General features: G+C 36.1%; 1 protein-coding gene across 4 annotated transcripts in view; it reads right to left on the reverse strand.

The window, feature by feature from the left end:
• LOC135206905 (guanine nucleotide-binding protein G(o) subunit alpha) overlaps nt 1–23,751 on the reverse strand; it is a 676,543-nt gene that overhangs the window by 363,349 nt on the left and 289,443 nt on the right. The window lies entirely within an intron of this gene.

Below are 23,751 nucleotides of genomic sequence, written 5' to 3' on the forward strand. Positions count from 1 at the left end.
ATAACACTTGCTATACAACTGAACACGAATATCTCACAAGATCAAATGTTGTCAAAGGGCAAACCAGCAACAATTCAAAATATTAACAAAACAGGTAATTTTATGAAATAAAAATAAATACTAATAGGAAATTAAAAAGAACGTAGATTGTATGCAAATTATAAAATCCTTCCAAATACGTTGAACATACTTCATGAAAAAGGCTAAGGCTGGCATAATAAGCCATATCTTTTATAAATTACACTATCCTAAGAAAGAAAGCTGGAAGAACGAGGCTGGCGAACGAGGAGAAAGGAAAGTAAGCGAGAATGGGAACAGTTGAAGAAACCGAGGAAAACAAGACCACAAGCACAAGAAGGTTACCGTGAAGAGGAGGACGACATGAATAAGAAAACAGCGGCTATGAATCAGAGGTGGAGATGGAGGGAGAAGACTGTACTAGAGACGCGAGGAATGCCGAAGGAGGGGGGAAGGGGGGTGTCTGAGAGAATGTCACGGAAACCCAAAAACAAGAGACATTTTAGTGAACGATCGTATCCCGAGTAGGACGACTTGACTTATAAACAACTACCTCAACAAAATAGTTACCCGACCAGCCGCAAGCATTAGCCAAATAGTTTTGAAATTATGGTGAAAAGCATAGTCGAACTCCCTATATCGTTTTCCTTCTTCTTGAGGGAGATGGCACCAAAAAATCGGTGCCTTCTCCTAACCCAAAATCTTTTTCCTAAGGTCTAACTAACGTTCGCACACATTCACAGCTGGGTAGATAGTGCCGGCAGTCCAGGATGGAAACAAGGTATATAGAATAAGGGAGACTCTATATACCTTGGATGGAACCACGGACCTAACGAATACGAGACCAGCGCGCTACTGCTTAGCCATGGTGAACACAAGAAAGAAAGAAATGTCATCACTTATCGGCATAAATCGAAGTTTCATATTTATGCCAACAAAGCGTACTCAGAAAGATGACAATATGTTTATTTTTATAAATAAAAGCATAAATATATTCTACAAATATGCTTTACTATCCTAACAAATAAAATATCATATGAAATAGGAAACAAAGATAAAAAACTCAACGTTTAAATATATATATATATATATATATATATATATATTATATATATATATATGTATATATATATATATATATATATATATATATATATATATATATATATATATATATCATAATCGTTCAGCAGAAAGGACTGACTAGTCCAGTTTCACATATAAGAAACTTACTTCGCAGATGCTTTACATTATATCAGTTTTACGGATCAATATGTATGACTGCTTTTTATGTTAGATTATATATTTTTGCACTTAAATTGAAAAACTGTGACTGAAATGCGCACAAGACATTTCGAACCATATCACCAGACATAATAACGAAGTCAGGAATTTCTGAATGTTACTTAAATACTGAGGCGTTTACTTCAGATGTTCCAAAACCTAGCTATTTATAAACGGAAAAATCCTACTTTTAGAAACCGGTGCACTAAACTTGTCCATAGATCAGGGTCACTCTCTCTCTCTCTTCAACTTCAGCGTGGATGAATTTGAATGTTGTTATATTAATCAAAGCTTTGGAGACAATGACCTTTGTCAAGCTGCCAGTATATTCTTTGGATAAATCATTGCTCTCTCTCTCTCTCTCTCTCTCTCTCTCTCTCTCTCTCTCTCTCTCTCTCTCTCTCTCTCTCTGTTCTTTCGAAGTTCACAAAAAAATATTTGCAAGATCATTACAACTGAGAAAGAAAGTGCAAAAAAAAGTGTAATAAAAAAAGTACAAAAGGGAAAAAAAGAGAGTATAATAACAAAAGTATAACTTAGACAAACCGAGTGCAGTGGTTACATGAAACGTTTTAGTTTCTTTACCTTGGCACCAAATGGATGCCCGACTGCGGGATGGAATCACTATTAGATTGCAACAAGGCGCCAGAGCGGCGATGATAAGATGTAGAAACAGGAACGGAAGAACGGCTGAAAGAATTCAAGTGTACGTCTGTATAAATTTCGAACTAAAACTACACCAGCGATTCAGAAGAACCTACGTAGATCGCAGCTGTTCAAGTTAGGTGATAGTACATTAAGATCACGTAATTGGTGGTCCTTTCGACTCGAGTTTTCACCTTCTTATATGTGCAGTGATGTTGACGTTCGGTGTTGTCGAACGTCGTCAAAATAAGACGATGTCGCGCCAGACAGATAAGTGAGTAGCCTGAGCGAGTGGATAGCAACTCTGTTTCGTGATGATTTTATTTTTTCATAGAGAGAGAGAGAGAGAGAGAGAGAGAGAGAGAGAGAGAGAGAGAGAGAGAGAGCCTTGAAAGTGATAAAACGCTTGGAAAACCAATACTATCCGCTCCGCGGAATGATCGAGACACTCCTCTGCCAAGAGATGATGATGATGATGATGATGTTGATGATTGTGGAAGAGAAATTGAAAAGACAGGAGAGTGGAACGGGATAAGATGAGGAAGAGGAGGTGGAGGAGAAGGAGGGAGCCAGAGAAACGAGACGCGAGAATTATGGCGAATGAAGTTGATAGGAAGTGATTAATGCCTATGAACGGTGATGATGACACCACGACTGTAGGATGGCCATTTCTCATTCAAGAGAGAGAGAGAGAGAGAGAGAGAGAGAGAGAGAGAGAGAGAGAGAGAGAGGTACTGTCATTTTTAAGTTGATATCTACTTTAGAGGACTACAATGCTAGTGTTTCCCATCAATTCAAGACTACAACTCTTCTCCCTAGACTACAAGAAAAATCTTTGCATAGTCTTAAAAGAACTAAGTGTTGAGCCATACAACCTTTATGAAAGAAAATTACTTTGATCTTCCACCAAAAATGAAGTGAAGTTCGGTATGTCGTAAAGGAATCAGAATTCCACAATAGTTACGGCGGGGAGAATAAAATTGACAACAGATTGGAAATTCACACATGCTTACAACAAAGAGACGATGCTCTCTTGTTTCCAGGTTTGAAGTAGGTGAACTAAGTAACTGTTAGTTTATGGCAAACTTTCAAGCAACAATCCCTATAAGAAGTCCAAACAAGAATGTTTTAAGATTTGAATATCAAAGTGATCCAATATCAATACCATAACTCAAGAGCTACTGTAGCGAATCGGTAACATTCCTTTACTGACATTTTAGGTAAAAGAATACATTTTCTTAAAATGGAAAGCTTTTTCCATTTATTCAGCAAGACATTCGGATAAAATATTCTTGGGGCTGAAGTAATACTACATACATACATACATACATACATACAATACATACATACCTCATACATACTACATATACATATATATATATATATTCTATATATTATATATATATATATATATATATATAATATATATATATATTATCATATATATATATATAGAATATATATTATATATACACACCGATATATATGTATGTGTGCGTGTGAAATCACGACTCAGTTAGCACAAGACTATTTCCTTCTATATATTATTTCCAACCACGCACTCTCCTCTCCACAATAAAGAACAACACACAAAAAATACTTAAGAGGTATTTCCAAATATATTTAATGGAAAACCATTTCAAAGCAAAGCCCCCTTTACATGACATGGATAAAAAAATCGTGCACGGAAATGAAATCCCAAAACAAGTGTTTCGTTGTGTGCACTATAATACAAACACAGAAAACTAGAGAGATTCTTTGTACTACTTCATGAAGCGTCTCATGAAATAAGTTACCTGCACCAACTAGGGAAAGGGACAGGATTAAAGAAAATAAGACACAAACAAACAAGAAAAGTCTTCTTCAAACAACAACAAGAAAAGCTTTCTTCATCTATTCTTAAAAAAACACACACACATACACACAAAACATAAGGAACCAACACTTATATAATCTAATTTATATAGCAGATCAAAAGCTAAAGAACGATGCTTTGAATTCTCAAAAACTGTAACAAAAGAAATAAAGGCCTCACCTTTCTTAATAATACCAGTAAAAATAAAGAAAATGGTAATGGCACCTTACGTTCTGGTCCATGAGCTTTTTGTCTAGACACCATTTCCTAGATATCATAAAACAAAAAGGAAAACCTTCAACATGTATTCTACTGGACGGCACCTGTGTAAAATACCATCAGTTCCTTCATCTGTTACGTCAGCGATGGTCAGACCCACAGGGCACAGACTGAAGTCACAACTGGTGTCCGTCCCGGGCTGAGTGAATGTTTTAGTGCTAATTCGAAGAAAAGTTTGGATGACTTGTGGGTGGATTGAGGGAGATGGGGTGGTGCTGAGGCTAAAAGATCCATGTTAAAACTAAATCTATCCTCAAAGGCCATGCCATACCAACAGCTCTTACCCTCAATGCAGAGAGAGAGAGAGAGAGAGAGAGAGAGAGATTGCAGCATCAAAGGCGGAATGGAATCTCAGGGTCTTGGAATTTTGGGAGGTAGGTATGAGAATCAAAAGAAGGTGGAAATACGTGGGAGGTGGAAGACCAGCCCCAAAAAAGGGGAAGACTCCCAAAAAAAACCAAGGATGAATAAATACCGCAGCCGTATAAAATCCTTTGCAGCGAAATCTGTTTTTCCCATGACCATGTTTCTTCGTAAGGAGATAAAGAAGGAAAAAGTGGAAACGAGGAAGAGATATTACAGCCGCATAAAAACTTTCTCCGCTACAATTTTTTTTCCCTTAAGGTCACAGCGCTATCGTTAAAAAAAAGGAGGAAAAGGGAGAAATGAGAGGAAACCAAGATGAGGAAAACTAGAGGAGCCATTAAACTGAATGTAAAATTGAAGGATTAATAGAATAATGAAGACAAGAGCAAAGAAAAGGGAATGATAAAAGGAGGATAAGAGAAAAATAAAAGAACATAAGGAACAGGGAAGGAAAACGGAAGAACTACTGAAAGCAGTGCAAGCAAATATAAAAACACAGCGCACACAAAGACCCATTGTCATGTGTCAACACTGTAAGAGGGAACTGCGGCTGGAGTAATCGACACCTGCCACTTGAAGACCAGACAAGAAGACCACTCTAAGAGAGGTTAATGCGAAGGAAAGTTTACAAAAAACCTAAATTAACAAGCAGTCACACTTATCTCTATAATGCATGCAATCATGAGAAGCAAACCCACGAGGACACCTTTCATAAAAGCGATCGTACTTTTGTACTTTTGAGTGTCTGGTCCCCCCCCCCCCCCCCCCCCCCCCCCGCCCGCCCGCCTTCCCTCCCTCCCTCCCGCTCCCCAACAAAGCACACAACTGCTAATGAAACAGGAGGATTAAAAAAATACTAATGTCATCCCATTTGTCTTACTTATCGGAGTCCGATGTCTAAAAATTAACATTTACACGAAAAAGTAAGAGTAAAATCATTCATAATATATGGAAATTTATCATAATGATAGAGAAATTTTGTAATGATGAGGATAATTCTAACAAGGAAAACAAATGCCGTTCATAAAGGTAATAAACACGCTTGAACCCTTTCTAATTAATGCTTAAACACTTGCAACAAATTTAAAGAATAGTGTCAGCTACTATGGGGGGAAAGAAAGAGAAATGAAAAAAAAGGAGGGGGGCGTAATCCAACTGTCAAAATTACTCGCGAAAGAAAATGTGTCAGCAAAGCATCAACAAAACAAGATAACTGAAAATGACTCCCTTTGAAATTTGACTATTCAGTGAACTAAACATTCTACTTCGGATGAATTCGCGTGATACCATCCACACAAATCCAGAAGTTTAATAAATTTCCAAACCCCGCCTACGACGCTCTGCATTTAAATCAAAAGAGGTACCTCTAACATATGTTTCCAGCAGCCTATAATTTTCTAAAAATTACTAAGACGGCAGGCTCGTAATTAGAGCCTGGAAAATGGGCGTGGATGCGAGCGGTAGGTGAAGATATAGTATATGAGAGAGAGAGAGAGAGAGAGAGAGAGAGAGAGAGAGAGAGAGAGAGAGAGAATATATGCCTGCACATACACAAATGATAAAAAAAAAATAATGTGACAGTAAATAGAGGGAAAAGAAAATCGTTAAGGCTTGACAAAGATTAGGTAAGAAATTTTGGGGACAAGAATAGTTACAAAAGGAGGAGGAGGAGGAGGAGGAGGAGGAGGAGGAGGACGAAAGATCATAAAGATGGTCAATATATGGAGGAGGAAGAGCAGACGACAGTATTGGCAGAGGAGAATAAAGTGTTCGAAGCGGAAATGGTCCGAAAATATATTGAAGGATACACTGCAATTCCAGCAGTGCGAGGAGATTTCGGTCCTCTGCCCAAGACTCTGGTTGGGGTTGCTTTGTCGTGTTTCACTTGAAACGTTTTCTTCATCTATAAATTAAGATTTAGTTTTTCAGACGCCCTTTTATTCCTGTTTACTTAGTCCCTCTGAAGGGGAGCAAAATTTCATGCTTCTACCTAGTATAAAGCTTTTCCAGTCCACTTTTTTTTATATATAATTTATCAAATCTTTGCTTATTTATTTGTTCATGGATCATTTTTTAAAATCTTCAAAATACATTTACAACCGAGATACTGTTCCGAGATGCTTTATACCTTCTTGACATATTTCAAGCTGACAATGACAAGAACAATACTTCAAAAACAGATCCGCCACAGTCTCTGAAACGTGATCAGTTCTAAGAAAATTATAATTACGTAACAACATGATATAATGAATTTCCGGGATGAGGAAATGGTAATGATGCTTTTCTGATTCAAATGCGTTATAAGTACTGAAGATATATGCTTAATGATGGACGATTGTATTTTTTCTTATTTATTACAAAACTGTCCTAATTTAAACAGTATTTATTAAACTACACTTCATATTAATCCTAGGCTGTTCATGAGGAATAAAAGAGAGATTATAAAGAACTGATGACTAGTAAAAAAACATTTCAGATCACCTGTCTTCCCCTCGAAGGCACCTCATTCATACAGTTCGATGGCTTAACGCAATCCGTTCAAGTGTTTTCCTTGTATTTAGAATGAACTTGGTCGGTCTGCAGATGTAATTTCGTTATAGTGTTCCGAGATGTCATTCAGTACCTTATTTTAAAGAGCATTTTATTTATATCCCTATGTGGATTTTTTTTTCTGAGAACGATGGGGAAAGACCTCCCTCTTAGCCAGACAAGTTCCCTCTCTTAAACTGGAGTTCTGTTGCCTCAAAGCTGCTATATGCCAAGCTGCAGCGCTAGGGTGGAAAAATCCTGAACAATGCCACGTTTACAAGCGCATGATACTCTTGACATTTAAATTTGGTACACTTAGACATTTGTAAAAAATATTTATTATAGTAAAGCACAAGGGAGGTTTCATCGAAATCAAATTGTACTTCAACAAAATAATATACCAACTTTGGCAGTTAAAGGCTTATTCCTAAGATTAATGGTGCATACAAATCTTCACCTTTCTTCGCTTCAAACATAAGATTTAACTTACGTATATGGGGAAGGAGGATTTTTTTTTCTTGTTAGACGCTTCAGGTTTTCTTTGTATGGGAGACTTTCCAAATAATAATTTCCTGACTCGCCTTCAATCATTGTTTTGGTCACCACCTCACTCAAAGTTTTTTTTTTTGTTGGGCTGTGAACTTGAATGAATTTCGGTTACTATATTTTGCCTTTGACCATAGTATATACTTAGTGAACTCCAGGCCGGGTGGCAGCTACCAAATTAGTCATGTATTCGGACACGAATCCTAATTAATAAATGTTAAGTTTGGCTCGTCCGTCTATCAAGTGATCCGGTTCAAAACAACATTCAGCACTAATTAGAATAACAAATCCCCGTTACGTCCAAATGCAATATTAAAAAAAAAACTATAATATCGCTGACGCATAAACCAAGAATAACGTCACACCCAGCCTAAAATTATCAGTATGACCAATGTTCCTTACTAGGGACGATAAACCGATTTCATATACGAACATCATTATCATATGAAAGCCAAATGTCATTACAAATAAACTTGATCACAAGAAAAAGACATTTTACGGCAAGACAGTAAACAAAAAAATAGCACATTATTAAACGATGAAAAATTCACGCAATCAACAAAAAGCGGTCTACAATTTCTGGGCGCATTTTTATATCTGCAAAGATATATGAATTTCAAACTCCTTCATATTACTAAGATTTATGTTTCGTATTCCTTCATATCTAAGATTTATGTTTCGTACCCCTTCATATTACTAAGATTCATAGAGTCCCAAAGCTGCTGATATTCATTACAATTCGACTTCCTGATAACAGGGTAAAAATCATTCTACATAAGGTATAATATCTCCTTGGAATTAACTCATAATTTGTCTTCTTCATTACTTCTAATTATGCACGTGTTGGAACCCGGCCCCCCCACAATTATTATATATATATATATATATATATATATATATATATATATATATATATAATATATATATATATATATATATATTGTAGGACCATTCTAAATTTACACTACCTGTTAAAACAACTTGAATCGCAAAAAATTTATGAAATCACCGTTCATTTAGTTACTATTTTCTCAATACCTACTGAAACTCTATTAACGTTGCATTATAATACAGGTTGGTATACGAAGTGCACCGTTGGAAAGAAACCACTTTTAAACTTCAAATCCAGAGCCATTAGCAAATTTTGAGCCATCTGCAGAGACAAAATCAATATGCTATCTCTCTCTCTCTCTCTCTCTCTCCTCTCCAGCGTGCTCTATAGAAAGTGAACGGACCATCTCTTCAACCAAAGCCTTTTTACTATCGGTGAAATGCGAGCAAAATTAAACTTCTGGTTGTTTTTGAGGGCTCGAAGGAAAACGCTGGACAACTGCAAAGAGGTGAAATGAACGATATGGCTGAGACACCTGTTCACAAATGACAACCAGATCAGGTGATACCTGTTCATCGGATACCTTTATATGGATGAACCCGTGCAAAGGCGAGGAAACGTCATGATGATACTTATGCGAGACAGGGAATAAAGCAATAAAAAATGTATTAAATCATGCAAATATGTCAAGAAGAAAATCTATGTGGAGACGAGACGCTATCGGCAAGAGACCTTCCATGCGAAATTTAGTATTATTTGAGTCATCCGTTTATATAAAGAAAGAACCCTTAAATAGATTTGAAACCCCGTAAAGACGAAAGGCCATAGAAATGTCAGAGCAAATGCTGCGTAGTGCATGAAGATGGACATTTGCAGATATAATCCTCGGGACGATAGAAGAAATATGACTAGTTTCATCTCTTCTTTTCAAAAGTGAAAATGCCTCAGGCACATCGGAATCTAATACACTTCTCCAAGTGAAATATAATAACGAACGAATGAAGACGCACTCTTCATAGTCAGGGTTTTATTTTATTTATTTTTTTGGCCAACTTAAACTTAAAAGATATACAGTTGCTACCTTGGAGTTCAATGTTAAAAATGCGACAGAATCAGGTGCCTGTGATGAATTATAATGTTCCCTTCTTAACCTATCAGGACAGAAAACCTTAAGAATAATAAAATGGGATCCAAACATCGTCAACAGAAAGACAAGTGTGACAAGTGCAACGGAATAAATAGTTACGATTACTGCCATTTCCAAGGTGTATACAAGATAAAAAAAAATTAATATAGATCAGAGGGAAACTGGCAGAAACATAAGTATGTAAACCCTGCTCTTTTACCTCTAGGAATCCTACTCATCTCCCCCCACCCCCCCTTACTCTCCTTCCTTCCTTCCTTCCTTCCTTACTCTCCTCCTGCCTTCTCAACTTGTGTTTCCTTCTCGGCCGCCAAGCACAACAATACAGCCTGGATTTATGGCTTCGTTCTCAGTAATTGGTTCCCCTTCCCGGAGGCGTTCAACTAAGGGGATATTTGCTCAGGGCCGAAGGCTTTACACTTTCCTCCATTATGCGGCTTTGAATAGGCATACTCCAAAAGATGAGTATCTCCACAACCATCACAGCACCACACTGTTCCACATGCTCAAAAATTGAGGAATTCAAAATTCAGTGTGTGTTTGTGTGTGAAATCAAACATGTAAATCTAAAAATAATTTAAACTCAATTTTTCTAGAGTTGACGAACAGTAAAAAACAGCAAAATTATAATTGAATACAACTAAAATTCATTATTCTAGCATAACGTTTCGAAAGGAAATATTTACCTTCGATAACAAACCAAAAACCTAGAGACAATAAAAATATTCATTGCCCTCAAGATACTGAATGGGAGAGCATGCATGCCGGAGCTTTTAAAATTTCTCGAGTTTTTAAGACTAACCATAATTGACGTTGCTAAATATTTCTGAAGATTATCAAGCACAGATAACGCAACAATACTACACCAAAGTCAACAATAAATTGGATGAAAGATTACTGTGTAGACTAAATACGTAAAAAGGCAACATCACAAGTAATTTTTCCTATAAAGTCCGGGAAAGTCTATTAAACAAATCACACTTCAAATTCCACAACCAATTGGTAGAAGGAAAGTCTAACAAACATATCACACTTCAAATTCCACAACCTATTAGTAGAGGGAAAGTCTAACAAACAAATCAACTTCAAATTCCACAACCTATTAGTAGAGAGAAAGTCTAACAAACAAATCAACTTCAAATTCCACAACCTATTAGTAAAGGGAAAGTCTAACAAACAAATCAACTTCAAATTCCACAACCTATTAGTAAAGGGAATGTCTAACTAACAAATCAACTTCAAAATCCCACACCTATTAGTAGAAAGAAAGTCTAACAAGCAAATCAACTTCAAATTCCACAACCTATTAGTAGAGAGACAGTCTAACAAACAAATCAACTTTAAATTCCACAACCAATTAGTAGAAGGAAAATCTTACAAACAAATCAACTTCAAATTCCACAACCTATTAGTAAAGGGAAAGTCTAACAAACAAATCAACTTCAAATTCCACAACCTATTAGTAAAGGGAATGTCTAACTAACAAATCAACTTCAAATTCCACAAACTATTAGTAGAGAGAAAGTCTAACAAACAAATCAATTTAAAATTCCACAACCTACTAGTAGAGGGAAAGTCTAAAACAAACCAAATCAAACTTCAAATTCCCAACAAACCTAATAAGTAAAGGGAAAGTTAACAAAACAAATCACTTCAAATTCCACAACCTATTAGTAAAGGGAAAGTCTAACAAACAAATCAACTTCAAATTCCACAACCTATTAGTAGAGGGAAAGTCTAACAAACAAATCAACTTCAAATTCCACAACCTATTAGTAAAGGGAAAGTCTAACAAACAAATCAACTTCAAATTCCACAACCTATTAGTAGAGGGAATGTCTAACAAACAAATCAACTTCAAATTCCACAACCTATTAGTGAAGGGAAAGTCTAACAAACAAATCAACTTCAAATTCCACACCTATTAGTAAAGGGAAAGTCTAACAAACAAATCAACTTCAAATTCCACACCTATTAGTTATTATTATTACTATAAAAGTAGTTTAACCAGACCACTGAGCTGATTTTCAGCTCTCCTAGGGCTGGTCCGAAGTATTAGATAAAATGCCAGGTCTAGCTCTTAGGCCAGAGCTGGGACCAAGTTGGTCATTCAGGATAAATAAATAAATTCCACCATGACAAATGCTTTCATACTAAAACACACACACAATAAATACATTTACTCATGTTCCCTTACATACATACTAAAACGGTATATTAAAATCCAGAATTAGTTTTAACTGTTTGAAATGTTTTAAAATTCACTAAAAACACCAATGTTTTATATTTTATCAATTAAATTGCAGTTCCTCAGAAAAGTCAAAATCGGAACTACCGAAAATGTAAAAGATTCTGACAAAATTTCTTTTATTGTCTTATTTCCAAAAGTTGACAGTCTCTGCTGGTCATACTTTGGACATTCGCACAAGACATGTCTGACTGTTACCAACTCCTTGCACACTGAACACTCTGGAGCAGAGTCGTGTGGGCTGCTCATTAAGTGTCCATGTGTCAGACGGGTATGGCCTATACTGAGACGTGTCAGAATTGCTTGTTCGTGTCTCTCTCTCTGATATGATGAACTCCACTTTCCAACATCAGGTTTTATTTGCTTTTAATTTGTTATTTTCTGACTCTTCATTCCAAATATGTTGCCATTTCCTTACAATACTCATATTTATGTATGTTACATAATCACTCATAGGGAGATTCACACTTGATCTTGTCATTTGAATTGCTTCTTTGGCTGCTTTGTCAGCCTCTTCATTTCCTTTGATCCCTACATGGGCAGGGATCCAACATATTTCCGCTTTTTTCCCAATAATATCTAATTTATGAAGTGATAATTTAATTTGTTGTACTATATTATTTTTTAGTTTGTAACTCTGGATGGCTTCTATGGCACTTCTTGAGTCACTAAAAATCACAAAATTATTGAGTGATGTTTCTTTAATTATTTTTATGGCTGAGGCTATTGCGCAAAGTTCTGCTGTGAATATTGAAGCTGTATTAGGAAGAGAGAATTGATATGATTTGTCCTGGGACACTGCAGCATATCCCACTCCATGTTCCGATTTAGATCCATCTGTGAATATTGCATAATGTGGACCTTTTCGGTTCATATGTTCTATTGTATGCTGTCTATGGTGTGATGGCGTATATAAGTATTTTTTTGATACATATTTTAATTGTGTGCAAGTTTTCATTTTATTCATTGTCCTTGGCGGAGGTAATTTTACTACTGGAGGAATTTGTAAATTCACATTTAGTGACTCAAACAGTCTTCTAGCTCTAATTGGAAAAGGGGGTGGATGATTGTTTATAAAAATATCTCTGAGTTCAAATAATTTTTTTGTTGGAGAATCGCTTGTCCTAATTCTCAGAGCACTCTTCATTATTACAAGCTCTCTATGGAGAGAGAGAGAGGTAGTTCACCACATTCAACCTGTAAGGAAGAGGTCGGTGATGATTTAAAGGCTCCTGAACTTATTCTAAGGCCCTCATTATGAACTGGGTCCAACGTTTTCAGTGCTGCGTCTGACGCTGAGCCATATACTTCGCTACCGTAATCAATTATAGACAGGACTGTTGCTTTATACAGTAATGTAAGGGTTTGTCTATCGGCTCCCCAATTAGTGTTTGATAATTTTCTAATTAGATTTAATGCTTTTTTACATTTTGATTTCAAGTATGTTATGTGGGGTTTCCAGTTTAAGTGAGTATCAAACACTAAACCTAAAAATTTTGCAGTTTGTCTAATTGGTATACTATGATTTCTGATTTTTAAATCTATTACTTCATCATTCATCCACCTTTTATCTTTATAAAACACTACTGCTAGAGTCTTATATATGGATAACTTAAATCCTACAGATGAGGTCCATTCATTTATTTTTATTATACTGTTATTAATGATGCGTTCTGCATGTTTAATACGAGATGCTGAATAATATATGGCAAAATCATCCATGTAAAGGTTGCTTTTAATTCCAGTGGGTAGATTTTTATTAATATCATTAATTGCCAGGGTAAACAGTGTGCCACTAAGGACACTTCCCTGTGGAACACCATTTTCAAGTGGAAATGTTCTCGATAATACATCATCAATTCTCACTTGAGAGCTACGATTTGTTAAAAAGTTTTGGATGAACCTAGGTAAATGTCCACGGATGTTGTTATTTTGTAAAGTTTTTAATATAGGGTACCTCCAGGTAGTATCATAAGCCTTTTCGATGTCAAAAAAGACTGCTACAGTTATTTGCTTTCGCTCAAATCCTCTTCGTATATGGTCTTCGAGGTTAGAGAGAGAATCTAACGTAGATCTGTTGCACTGTGACCCAAATTGAGAGAAGTCAAGATTTTATTTTCTCGAATGTGCCATGTTAATCGAGCATTTACCATTTTTTCTAGTAACTTGCACAAGCAACTTGTTAGAGAAATTGGTCTGTAGTTATTTGCATCACTTGGATCTTTACCAGGTTTGGGGATAGGAATTATTATAGCTTTACGCCATTCATCAGGAAATAAATTTCTGAGACATAAATGATTATAAAATTGTAACAAGTATGTCTTCGCCAGAGGTGCTAAGTGGCAGATCATCTCAAAACAAATATTGTCACCTCCTGGAGCAGATTTATTGCTGTTAGTGAGAGCATATTCAAACTCTTCCATATTAAATTTTCTATTATAATATATGTCTTCTATTGTTTCGAAATTATTGTTATTAGTTCTATATATTTCTTTATGCGGATGTGATCATCTAAATTTCTGTCACTATTTACATTCGCTAAGTTTTCTCCTATTATATTACTTATATTACTTATTTCTTTTGGATCGAGTATTCTTTTTCCGTCTTTTAATATGGCATGTCTGGGTGGTTTCACATGGGTACCATTTATTTTCCTGAATTTTTCCCATATTTTTTGTATGGGAGTATTATTAGAGAGATCTGATACATATTTCCTCCATGAAATTATTCTTCCTTGAATTACTTCCTTTCGAAATTTTGCAGATATTTTGTTGTATATAGGCTTTAATGCCTCAATTTCTAGTAACAATATGGTCATTTTTTGTAAAGTACCTTCTAATATTGGTAAGTATTTATTTTACTTTTACTGAACTTTCTATTCAAATTATCCAATCATCTCCCTACTGAGTGTTTTATATTTATTAATTCTGTTAGCTTTTTGGACCACCATGGAACTTTGTGTTTAGTTGGATGGGGTTTTGAGTTTGGTATTGCTTTATCAGCAGCATTTTTGATGAAATTAACAAGAAACTTATTAGTTTCATTATGGTCTTTTAGATATTCAAATGGTGGTATACTTCTAGTGTGCATTTCATATTGCTCCCAGTCTGCTTTATAAATGTTATAGTGAGGAACGTGTTTTACTGGATCATTTTGTAAAAAGGAAATTAATATTGGGAAATGATCACTGGTGTACAAGTCATCAATTGTGTTCCAACCTAATCTGTCAACTATACTTGTTGAACATAGAGTTAAGTCTACAGAAGAAAATGTTCCATGTGTTTTTGAATCAATAATTTGCTAACTTCATCATCATTTATACAACATATGTCATTTGAATCTATAAGTTCTTCTACTTTACTTCCTGCTCTATTTGAGTTTGAACAGTTACAGTCCCATATTGGGTTGTGAGCATTAAAATCCCCTACTATTAACATAGGTTCTTTGGCATTTTTAAGTAATTCTCCAAGTTTATCAATATCGTAATTTTTATTTGGTTGGTTGTATAAATTATAAATGATATAATTATAGTTTTTAATTCGAATTTTAATACCTGATATTTGGAGGTCAGCAATGTTTACAGGTACTTTGTCATAACATACTTTGTTATGTACATATATGGCTGTACCTAAATTCCCTTCTTCCTGTGATGTTGATATTAAGTTATATTTACCTATTGTTGGAAGTGTAATATTGACATGTTGTAGACATAATATCATTGGTTCATATTCCTTTAATAACCTTTGTACTTCTCCCAGGTGTAATCTGGTCTGTAGACCATTTACGTTCCATTGTATAATATAACTATTGAAATATTATGATATATCGGTCGTGTTTTGTTTTCTTTTTTTGCATTATCATCAACTTAAATTTTTTCTAATATTTTATTTACCACATTCAGTTGTTTATCTTTATAATATTTTAAGTGCTCAATGCACATACATCCTTTTTCATGGGTGTTTAAATCGGTGCCCTCTTTCTTTTTTATAATGTTTGTTAACCAATCTTTTGTTATATTTTTGTTATCATTGCACAATGCAATGAAGCAATCATTGCAGCCACATGTGTTGTCATGTATATCTACTGCTTTATTTGTTCTTATTGTACCGATTATTGGTGATGGAGTAATCTCATTACCCTTGACATAGTCACCATCATCCATGGTATGGTTCTCCTCCACTTCTTTGGTGTTTTGGATCTCTGCATCCATAGGTTTTATTATTATTTTAGGAGATAAAGGTATGTTCTCATTTTGTTTTGGTTCGTTCTTCATATCTTTGGTTTTTGGTTTGACCGATATTTCTCTGATTACAGTTGGTTTCTTTGTTTTTGGTGGTGTTCTCTCTAAAGGTCTTTTTTTTTTCTTTAATTTTCGGTACATCACAACTTCCTACTTCCACCACTGTGATAGTATTTTCTTGTGCTTCTATATGCATTAACACCTCAAATGAATTTGATAGAATATTATCTAATTCATTTGCACTTGTTTCCTGATTCTTTACTATCTTAGTTTTTTCCTGCATATTACAGACTTCTTCTTGAGACCTACTTTGCTGCATCTTTTTACTTCTATCTGTTATGTTTTTTTTTGTTTTATTACTGGTTCCTGTTATAGAAGAATATGTACGTTTCTTAGCAGGATCTTGAATTCCTCTCACTTTTAATTCTAATTTAGCCTCTGCTATAGACCATGCCTGTTCTTTCTTTTAACATTTTTTAGTTCAGTGTTGTATATGGTAATGTATGCATTCTTTGGATCTTGCATGATGATTCTGCTCAGAGTTTACACACTTAGGTTCACCGCACTTCCATTTGGTGGTGTGTTCTTCTGTAGATCCACAGTAAGCGCACACCGGTTCATTCCTACAATTTCTTTTTGTGTGTCCATACTTACTGCAATTTTGACACTGCAGCGGCTTTGGAATATAGGGTCTTAATTCTCTATTTTGGCCTAGAATTTTTATTTTTTGAGGTAGATCTGAACCCTCAAATTTTATTTTTGCTATTTTTAGTATTTGTTTAATACCTCTTTTGCTTATCACATCATAAGCCTCGCAATCCTCTACCTTGGGGTATCTCTTTTTGAGAGAGTCTAACAGCATTTTCTTATTTATTGGCTCGTCGTTATTGTCAGGAAGTACGATGGTACCCTGGATACTGTTCATATTATCATGTTTTTTTACTTTGACAATAATGTTATCTATTGTTTTTAAAGACAAATAATCTTCATACTGACTTTTTGTTGTAGCTTCTATAAGCCAAGTCTTTCCTTTTATTTTTCTGAACGACATTTCTGCCGTTGGATGGCTATTTAATAAGCAATTTTCCAATCTCAAAGCTGAAATATTTTGTTCTGCTTCCATAGTAAGAAACCTTGACCAACTTCCACTCCCAAAGAGGGAGTCAAAGTGAGTCAAAGTTGGGTCATGTCGGTACTTAGTTTCCTTGGTCTGGTATATGGTATTAAAGTTTTAATACCAACCTGGTCTCTAGAGTGGTCCAAATCCGTTCCAGAAGTCGTGAGGGGGTTTGTTAAATTTTCCATATAATTAAGATTTAAATTTCGTCCAGGATGAGGTCCCTCTCACCCGGGAGGCCCAACTGGGGGAGGAGCAATACTGTTACACAGTGGTAACTACCCTGGGACACTCACCTGGATATACGCCATATACACAATGCCTTAAGGGTCGTCAGTCCCATGAGATCGGACCCAGCACTGCAGGCATGGCTTGACATAAAAATTTCCCCTCGCTCAACCACGTCAGGTACTTTAGTTTTACGGGTGAAGTGGCATGCCGTCCAACTCCACCCTCCATCAAGTTAAAAGAGCAGTCAATTCAATAGTCCAAAATCATGCCAAGGTCGTCAACAAAAGAAGAAGAAGAGAAAGCGGAAAATTCATAAGAGAGGAGTAAAGGAGTTAAAGGTCCCAATGTTCAGTTGGATCCACAGCAAAGAGCATAGGCATAAATGGGCATACTCTCTCTGCAGTGGATCCCTAAGCCCCCCACCTCGTCAAGGAGTTGGGATCAGGGGGCACACCTATTAGTAGAGGGAAAGTCTAACAAACAAATCAACTTCAAATTCCACACCTATTAGTAGAGAGAAAGTCTAACAAACAAATCAACTTCAAATTCCACACCTATTAGTAGAGAGAAAGTCTAACAAACAAATCAACTTAAAATTCCACAACCTATTAGTAAAGGGAAAGTCTAAGAAACAAATCAACTTCAAATTCAACAACCTATTAGTAGAGAGAAAGTCTAACAAACAAATCAATTTCAAATTCCACACCTATTAGAGAGGGAAAGTCCACAAACAAATCAACTTTAAATAATTCCAACAAACGCCTAATTAGTAAAGGGAAAGTTCCAAGAAACAAATCAACTTCAAATTCCACACCTATTAGTAGAGGGAAAGTCTAACAAACAAATCAACTTCAAATTCCACACCTATTAGTAGAGGGAAAGTCTAACAAACAAATCAACTTCAAATTCCACACCTATTAGTAGAGGGAAAGTCTAATAAATAAATCACACTTCAAACTCGCCAACTTATTGGTATAAGGAAAGTCTAAAAACCAAATCACACTTCAAATTTCAGAACTTATAGGCATGAAGTAAAAACCCACTATTTAAAATATCACTGATAATGAACTGGTCGGCAAAGAGTGACGAGAGAGAGAAGGACAGGGACACTGAAAAGACTCAATTGGCCACCAGAATCCATAGTAATGGGCGAATCTCATTCTGACACTGGCCATGGGCGATGATCAGGTTATAATCCAACTTTTTCATCTTCTGGTCACCACCAACCCTAACTATCCATCTCCCACAGTACCCTGGGCAATAACCCCTCACCAACCCCACAGCCTAGTTTCCTACTATCCCATTTAATTCCAACACCTGAATAGCGGCGTCGCTCGTCAGAACCCACTTTAATCAGGGCAGGGTAATTTTATCCCGACATTTTCCAGTATTCGAGATAGAGCATTTTTCTAAAATAATATCTTTAAAACAAAACACAAAACAAATAGCTCAAAAAATGAGTGAATTTCACATTGAAATGTTGTAGCTAATGAATAACCGGACCACCACCAGCAAGGGTCATCGACCCAAGTAAAAAAAAAAAATTAAATTGACAAAGCCAGTAACTGCCGTTTAAAATCTAGCATTCCAACGCCTACTCTGTTCTACAAAGCGATTAATATCTATCTATTTGGTGACATATCGAAACCTGGCATCCTCTCAAGGATAACAACGGTATAACAACGGTATCCTTTGGGTTGCAACAAAGATTTAATACAAAGTTCGTTGTTTTGATGTAAATTATGATGCAAAATAAAACACTTCAACATCTGATTCTGAAAAATAAGTTTCGTAATCTCTCGTTTAGAAAATGAATTTTGTAACGGAAACCAATTCTGTGAAAATCACACAAAATCATTCATTCAGCGAGCAATTTTAGCTTTCTGTAAAAGAAAACTATAGTGGCAGCTTTACCTGTCCATCCACGCTTTGTCTGTCAGCCCTCAGATCTTAAAAACTACTGTGGTTAGAGGGCTCCAAATTGGTATGTCGATCATCCACCGACCAATCATCAAACATGCCAAATTGCAACCCTCTAGCCTCAGTAGCTTTTATTTTATTTAAGGTTAAGGTCAGCCGTGGAACGTGCAGCACTTTCTAGAGGCTTGCAACGCATCCGAGAAGGAACTGAACGCTGTACAGAAAACTCGACTGCATTTTTTACATGTTTTCTAATGATTCCAGGTAAACAGGTTCTTTGTTATTGCTTTCTCTTCAGGGCCCTTGCACAACAAGAAAATACAGAGTTATTTTTCTATCTCAAGTTCTTTACTGCACACTTTATTCAAAGCTCAGTAACAAATAATGCATCTATCTGTCACGGGCCTCATTTAGGTCGAGGAATAATTCAATTAGTCTGTTGGTTTCTATATTGTTTGTTTGTTTGTTAGTATGGTGTTTTTACGTTGCATGGAACCAGTGGTTATTCAGCAACGGGACCAACGGCTTTACAAGACTTCCGAACCACGTCGACGGTAAACTTCTATCACCAAAAATACACATCTCTGACTCCTCAATTGAATGCCCGAGAATCGAAATCGCGGCCACCGGGGTGGCAGTCCAAGACCAAACCAACCACGCCACAGAGGCGCTCGTTGGCTTCTATAACCACTGAATCTTATGACGTCATTTGAAAATTCGGTAGTGCCTGTTTTATTTAATTACAAGACATGGTAATACTATACATGAGTGTTGGTAATAAGTAAAATCAAAATATTTAAAAAAAGATAAAATGAAAGTAAAAGAAACCAGTTGCACTGAAGTGGCTGTTACTGACAGCCATTCACAGCAGGCCCCGATCGAGTTTTGGACCTTACTAACGAAAGTCCAGTGTTCTACGAATGAGTTACACCCAAAACGAAAATTCTGAAGAACTAAATATATATTTCAACAGAAGAGTAAGTACCTCCTTGAACATAAACTACTTACAACTTTTAGAAAAAAAAAATCTTATTGCACAACTTTCGAACTGCCTCAAGGTTTTAATTTAGAACAACTGGACCCGCTGTTGAAGTGTGTAATTACAGCTCCCAGAAAAATACACACATTCCCTCCTTACAAACCTCTAGGCAATAATAAATAAAAATCACATATTCTTTATTGATAAAGGTAGTAATGATTTACTATAAACTTCATCCCAAAGCCATTTCTTGTAAACTATCACCAAATCTTAGTTGTCTGCTTTAAGCGGCAATTGCTTACAACGCAACGATAAAAGTTATTGTGTGCTATATTATAATACAAACTTACAAAAAAAATAAAATAAAACCAATTGATACGTCTTACTTTATCCTGATAATATAAATGCTAGAGAATCACTTTTGAAGAGTGGGCATATTAAACTAAAATTCCAAGGAAAGGTTTTACAGAGAAATTGAGACGTACCCACCCAATCCTTAATTTCCAGCTGCCGTAAAATGTGCCACTAGATTCCCACGCAAAACATACAAGAAATAAATGGAACTACACGCTTGCTATAGGAAATTTTCTCTACGCCAAGAGCTTTTACAATATCGGGTTGGCTATAAAAGAACGGAGATGCAATAAATACTTCGAAACATATATTGTTTGTTTGTTTGTATGGTGTTTCTACGTTGAATGGAACCAGTGGTTATTCAGCAACGGGACCAACGGCTTGACGTGACCTCCGAACCACGTCGAGAGTGAACTTCTGTCACCAGAAATACACATCTCTAACCCCTCAGTGGAATTCCCGAGAATCGAACTCGCGGCCACCGAGGTGGCAGGCCAAGACCATACCGACCACGCCACTGAAGCGCTTGCAAAATATTTAACAACAGAAAAGGACGTATGAAATTCTTGAAATATTAGATCCACAGTTGCAGCAAGTGAGAAAGATCAGAAGTGGTGCAAATCTCTGGATATCTTTGCTCAAGATCAAGTAGGGTAGCGCCCAGGGATATATAGATGCCCTGAGGCTCGCAGCTTATTCACGCAGTCCAAATGAGTTGTCCAATTCCACCCAAAACTAGTCATTTACTTCCGGATCCTGTATCTGAGACCACATGAACATATGTGTGTGTGTGTGTGTGTGTGTGTGTGTGTGTGTGTAAACACGCATAGCTTCAAGGTCAACATACGACAAGATAATTGGCTAAGCCTCAAAGCTTTTTCAAATTTCAGTAGAGAGAGAGAGAGAGAGAGAGAGAGAGAGAGAGAGAGAGAGAGTTGCATCACTCACATGACCAAACACAAGGAACAGTCAAAATAAAGTGGTTCACTACTAAACCCACACAAGAAACGGCTTCAGCAAGTCCCGTGGCGTATTAGAGACGCCTGTGGGTGAACCCACATCCCTCTTGGCCATATATCTCCTGGAATCGAGCCAAGCAAAGACACCACAATGGCAACAGTAACTACGAGTTGCACCATAAATCACAGGAGGGCTAAATGATCACTTCCCTCCGCTAGCTCGCCGGGGCATCAATAAAAATGCTGGTCAATTTCGTATTCGTGAGTCGTGGTTCTGGAGACCGTTTTAGAAAACGAATAGGCAACGCATGAGATTCAAGGTTAATTTAGTAACGTATTCGAAAATTCCTGGTTCTGGAAATATTAATATGAAAATGAAATGGTAACGCTTGACATTCCAAGTGAAGGTTTTTAAAAAAATCTGATTTTTCAATTGCTCCAGAAAACTTAAATTTGTTTTTGCAAGTAACTTCTTTACAAAACATGAGAATTCCTATTCGTGAGGAAGATTTGGCAATACCATTGTTAATAAGCAATGTTTCCTACTACCAATTTATATACAAACAATTGAGTGAAATTCACCAAAAATACCTCTTAATGGAATGTCAAGAAGTAATATTAACCTAAATAACCTGAATGAAGCAAATTTATGAAAAGGTCCGAAACGAATCTTTACTATTTAAAGCAGAAACTTAAACAACATTTTCATTTTCATCCAAAATTCAACAAATCCCCCTTCGGGGGGGGGGGAACAGGGGGGCCCCCCGAGTGCAAATATTCAGGTAATAAAATTATATCATGAAATACATGATTTGGCACATTTATCTCCCTTGGGAGTTCGCTGTAAAACACATAAATCTGACATCACTTATTGCTATTTAATCTCATTTTTCAAACACAATATCTGGCATCCTTAATATCCATATGCAACCCTAAAACACTACTACCGTGACCATTACACGTTCGAAATAAAACAACAAAGAAACAAAGTGTCATAGCCGCAGTTCCGCAGTGCAACATAATTTCTCAGAATTTGGCAGTCTTTATAAAATTCGGCTGCAGCTTCCAGCGTGACTCCATGAAAACATAAAATAAATTTTATTTGGTTGACATGACAAGGAAGAGTCCAGCATGACAGTGGATGTCACGATAACACTAACACACGTGTGGACATGAAGATCTGTCGTACACAATGGATGTGTAATTTTGAAATATACCAGTAGTAAAAATAAGATGTAAAAACCCTTTTTCAGACTACGAAACATCCAAATCATAAAAACTCTAAAACGACATATAATAAAAGAAAACTTACAACACATAACAGTACGTACACGAATAACAAGAAAATAAAGAAGATAAAAAGGATGAATTTCTCGTTTTATCTCTTTCCGCATACAAGCAAAAGTGTAGAACGTGAACAGAAATATATCAGAAATGGGGACAAAATTTAATTACACCAGGAGAATGGACACAGCTTTCTGTTTTCATAGTAAAGAACAGAAGGATGGAAATGCAAACAAAGCAAGAGAAGAGTCCGCAGCAGTGAGGAAGCTGAAAATAACGTCCTGTGAAAAAGAAGGAAAGAGGAAGGAGGAGGAGGAGGAGGAGGAGGAGGAGGAGGAGGAGGAGGAGGAGGAGGTTGGAGTTGAGATAAAATCAGTGAAGGAGCCAAATGCCCGTGTTTGCTCTATCACCAAACAACCTTTTATGGCTAGTCCAAAATTCGGACCCAGAGAGCCCTTGTTCAACGTCATTATCAAATATTCTCTTATACTCCTTTATATTTGATTATATATATATATATATATATATATATATATATATATATATATATATATATATATATATATGTGTGTGTGTGTGTGTGTGTGTGTGTGTGTGTAATATGTATATATATATATATATATATATATATATATATATATATATATATATATATATATATATATATATATATGTAACTAGTAAGGAGGGATGTACAGATTCGTCACTTTTAACTTCCCTTAGATACTGAGAGTTCTGGCGGCAGCTTAAGAATGCTGATGTACCTAAGCAGGTCAATGATCGTCCTGTAGTTATGTGCGATGTTAAAGTTCCTTACCTAAACATATCACTGCCATGAGAGATTTTTCAAGCTGCCTTTGAAAACTGGCTGCAACCAATTACTGAAGGGTGTGAATTCATGTGTACGTGTGTGCCTCTTCC

Source organism: Macrobrachium nipponense, chromosome 31, assembly GCF_015104395.2.
Source record: "Macrobrachium nipponense isolate FS-2020 chromosome 31, ASM1510439v2, whole genome shotgun sequence".
Lineage (NCBI taxonomy): Eukaryota > Metazoa > Arthropoda > Malacostraca > Decapoda > Palaemonidae > Macrobrachium > Macrobrachium nipponense.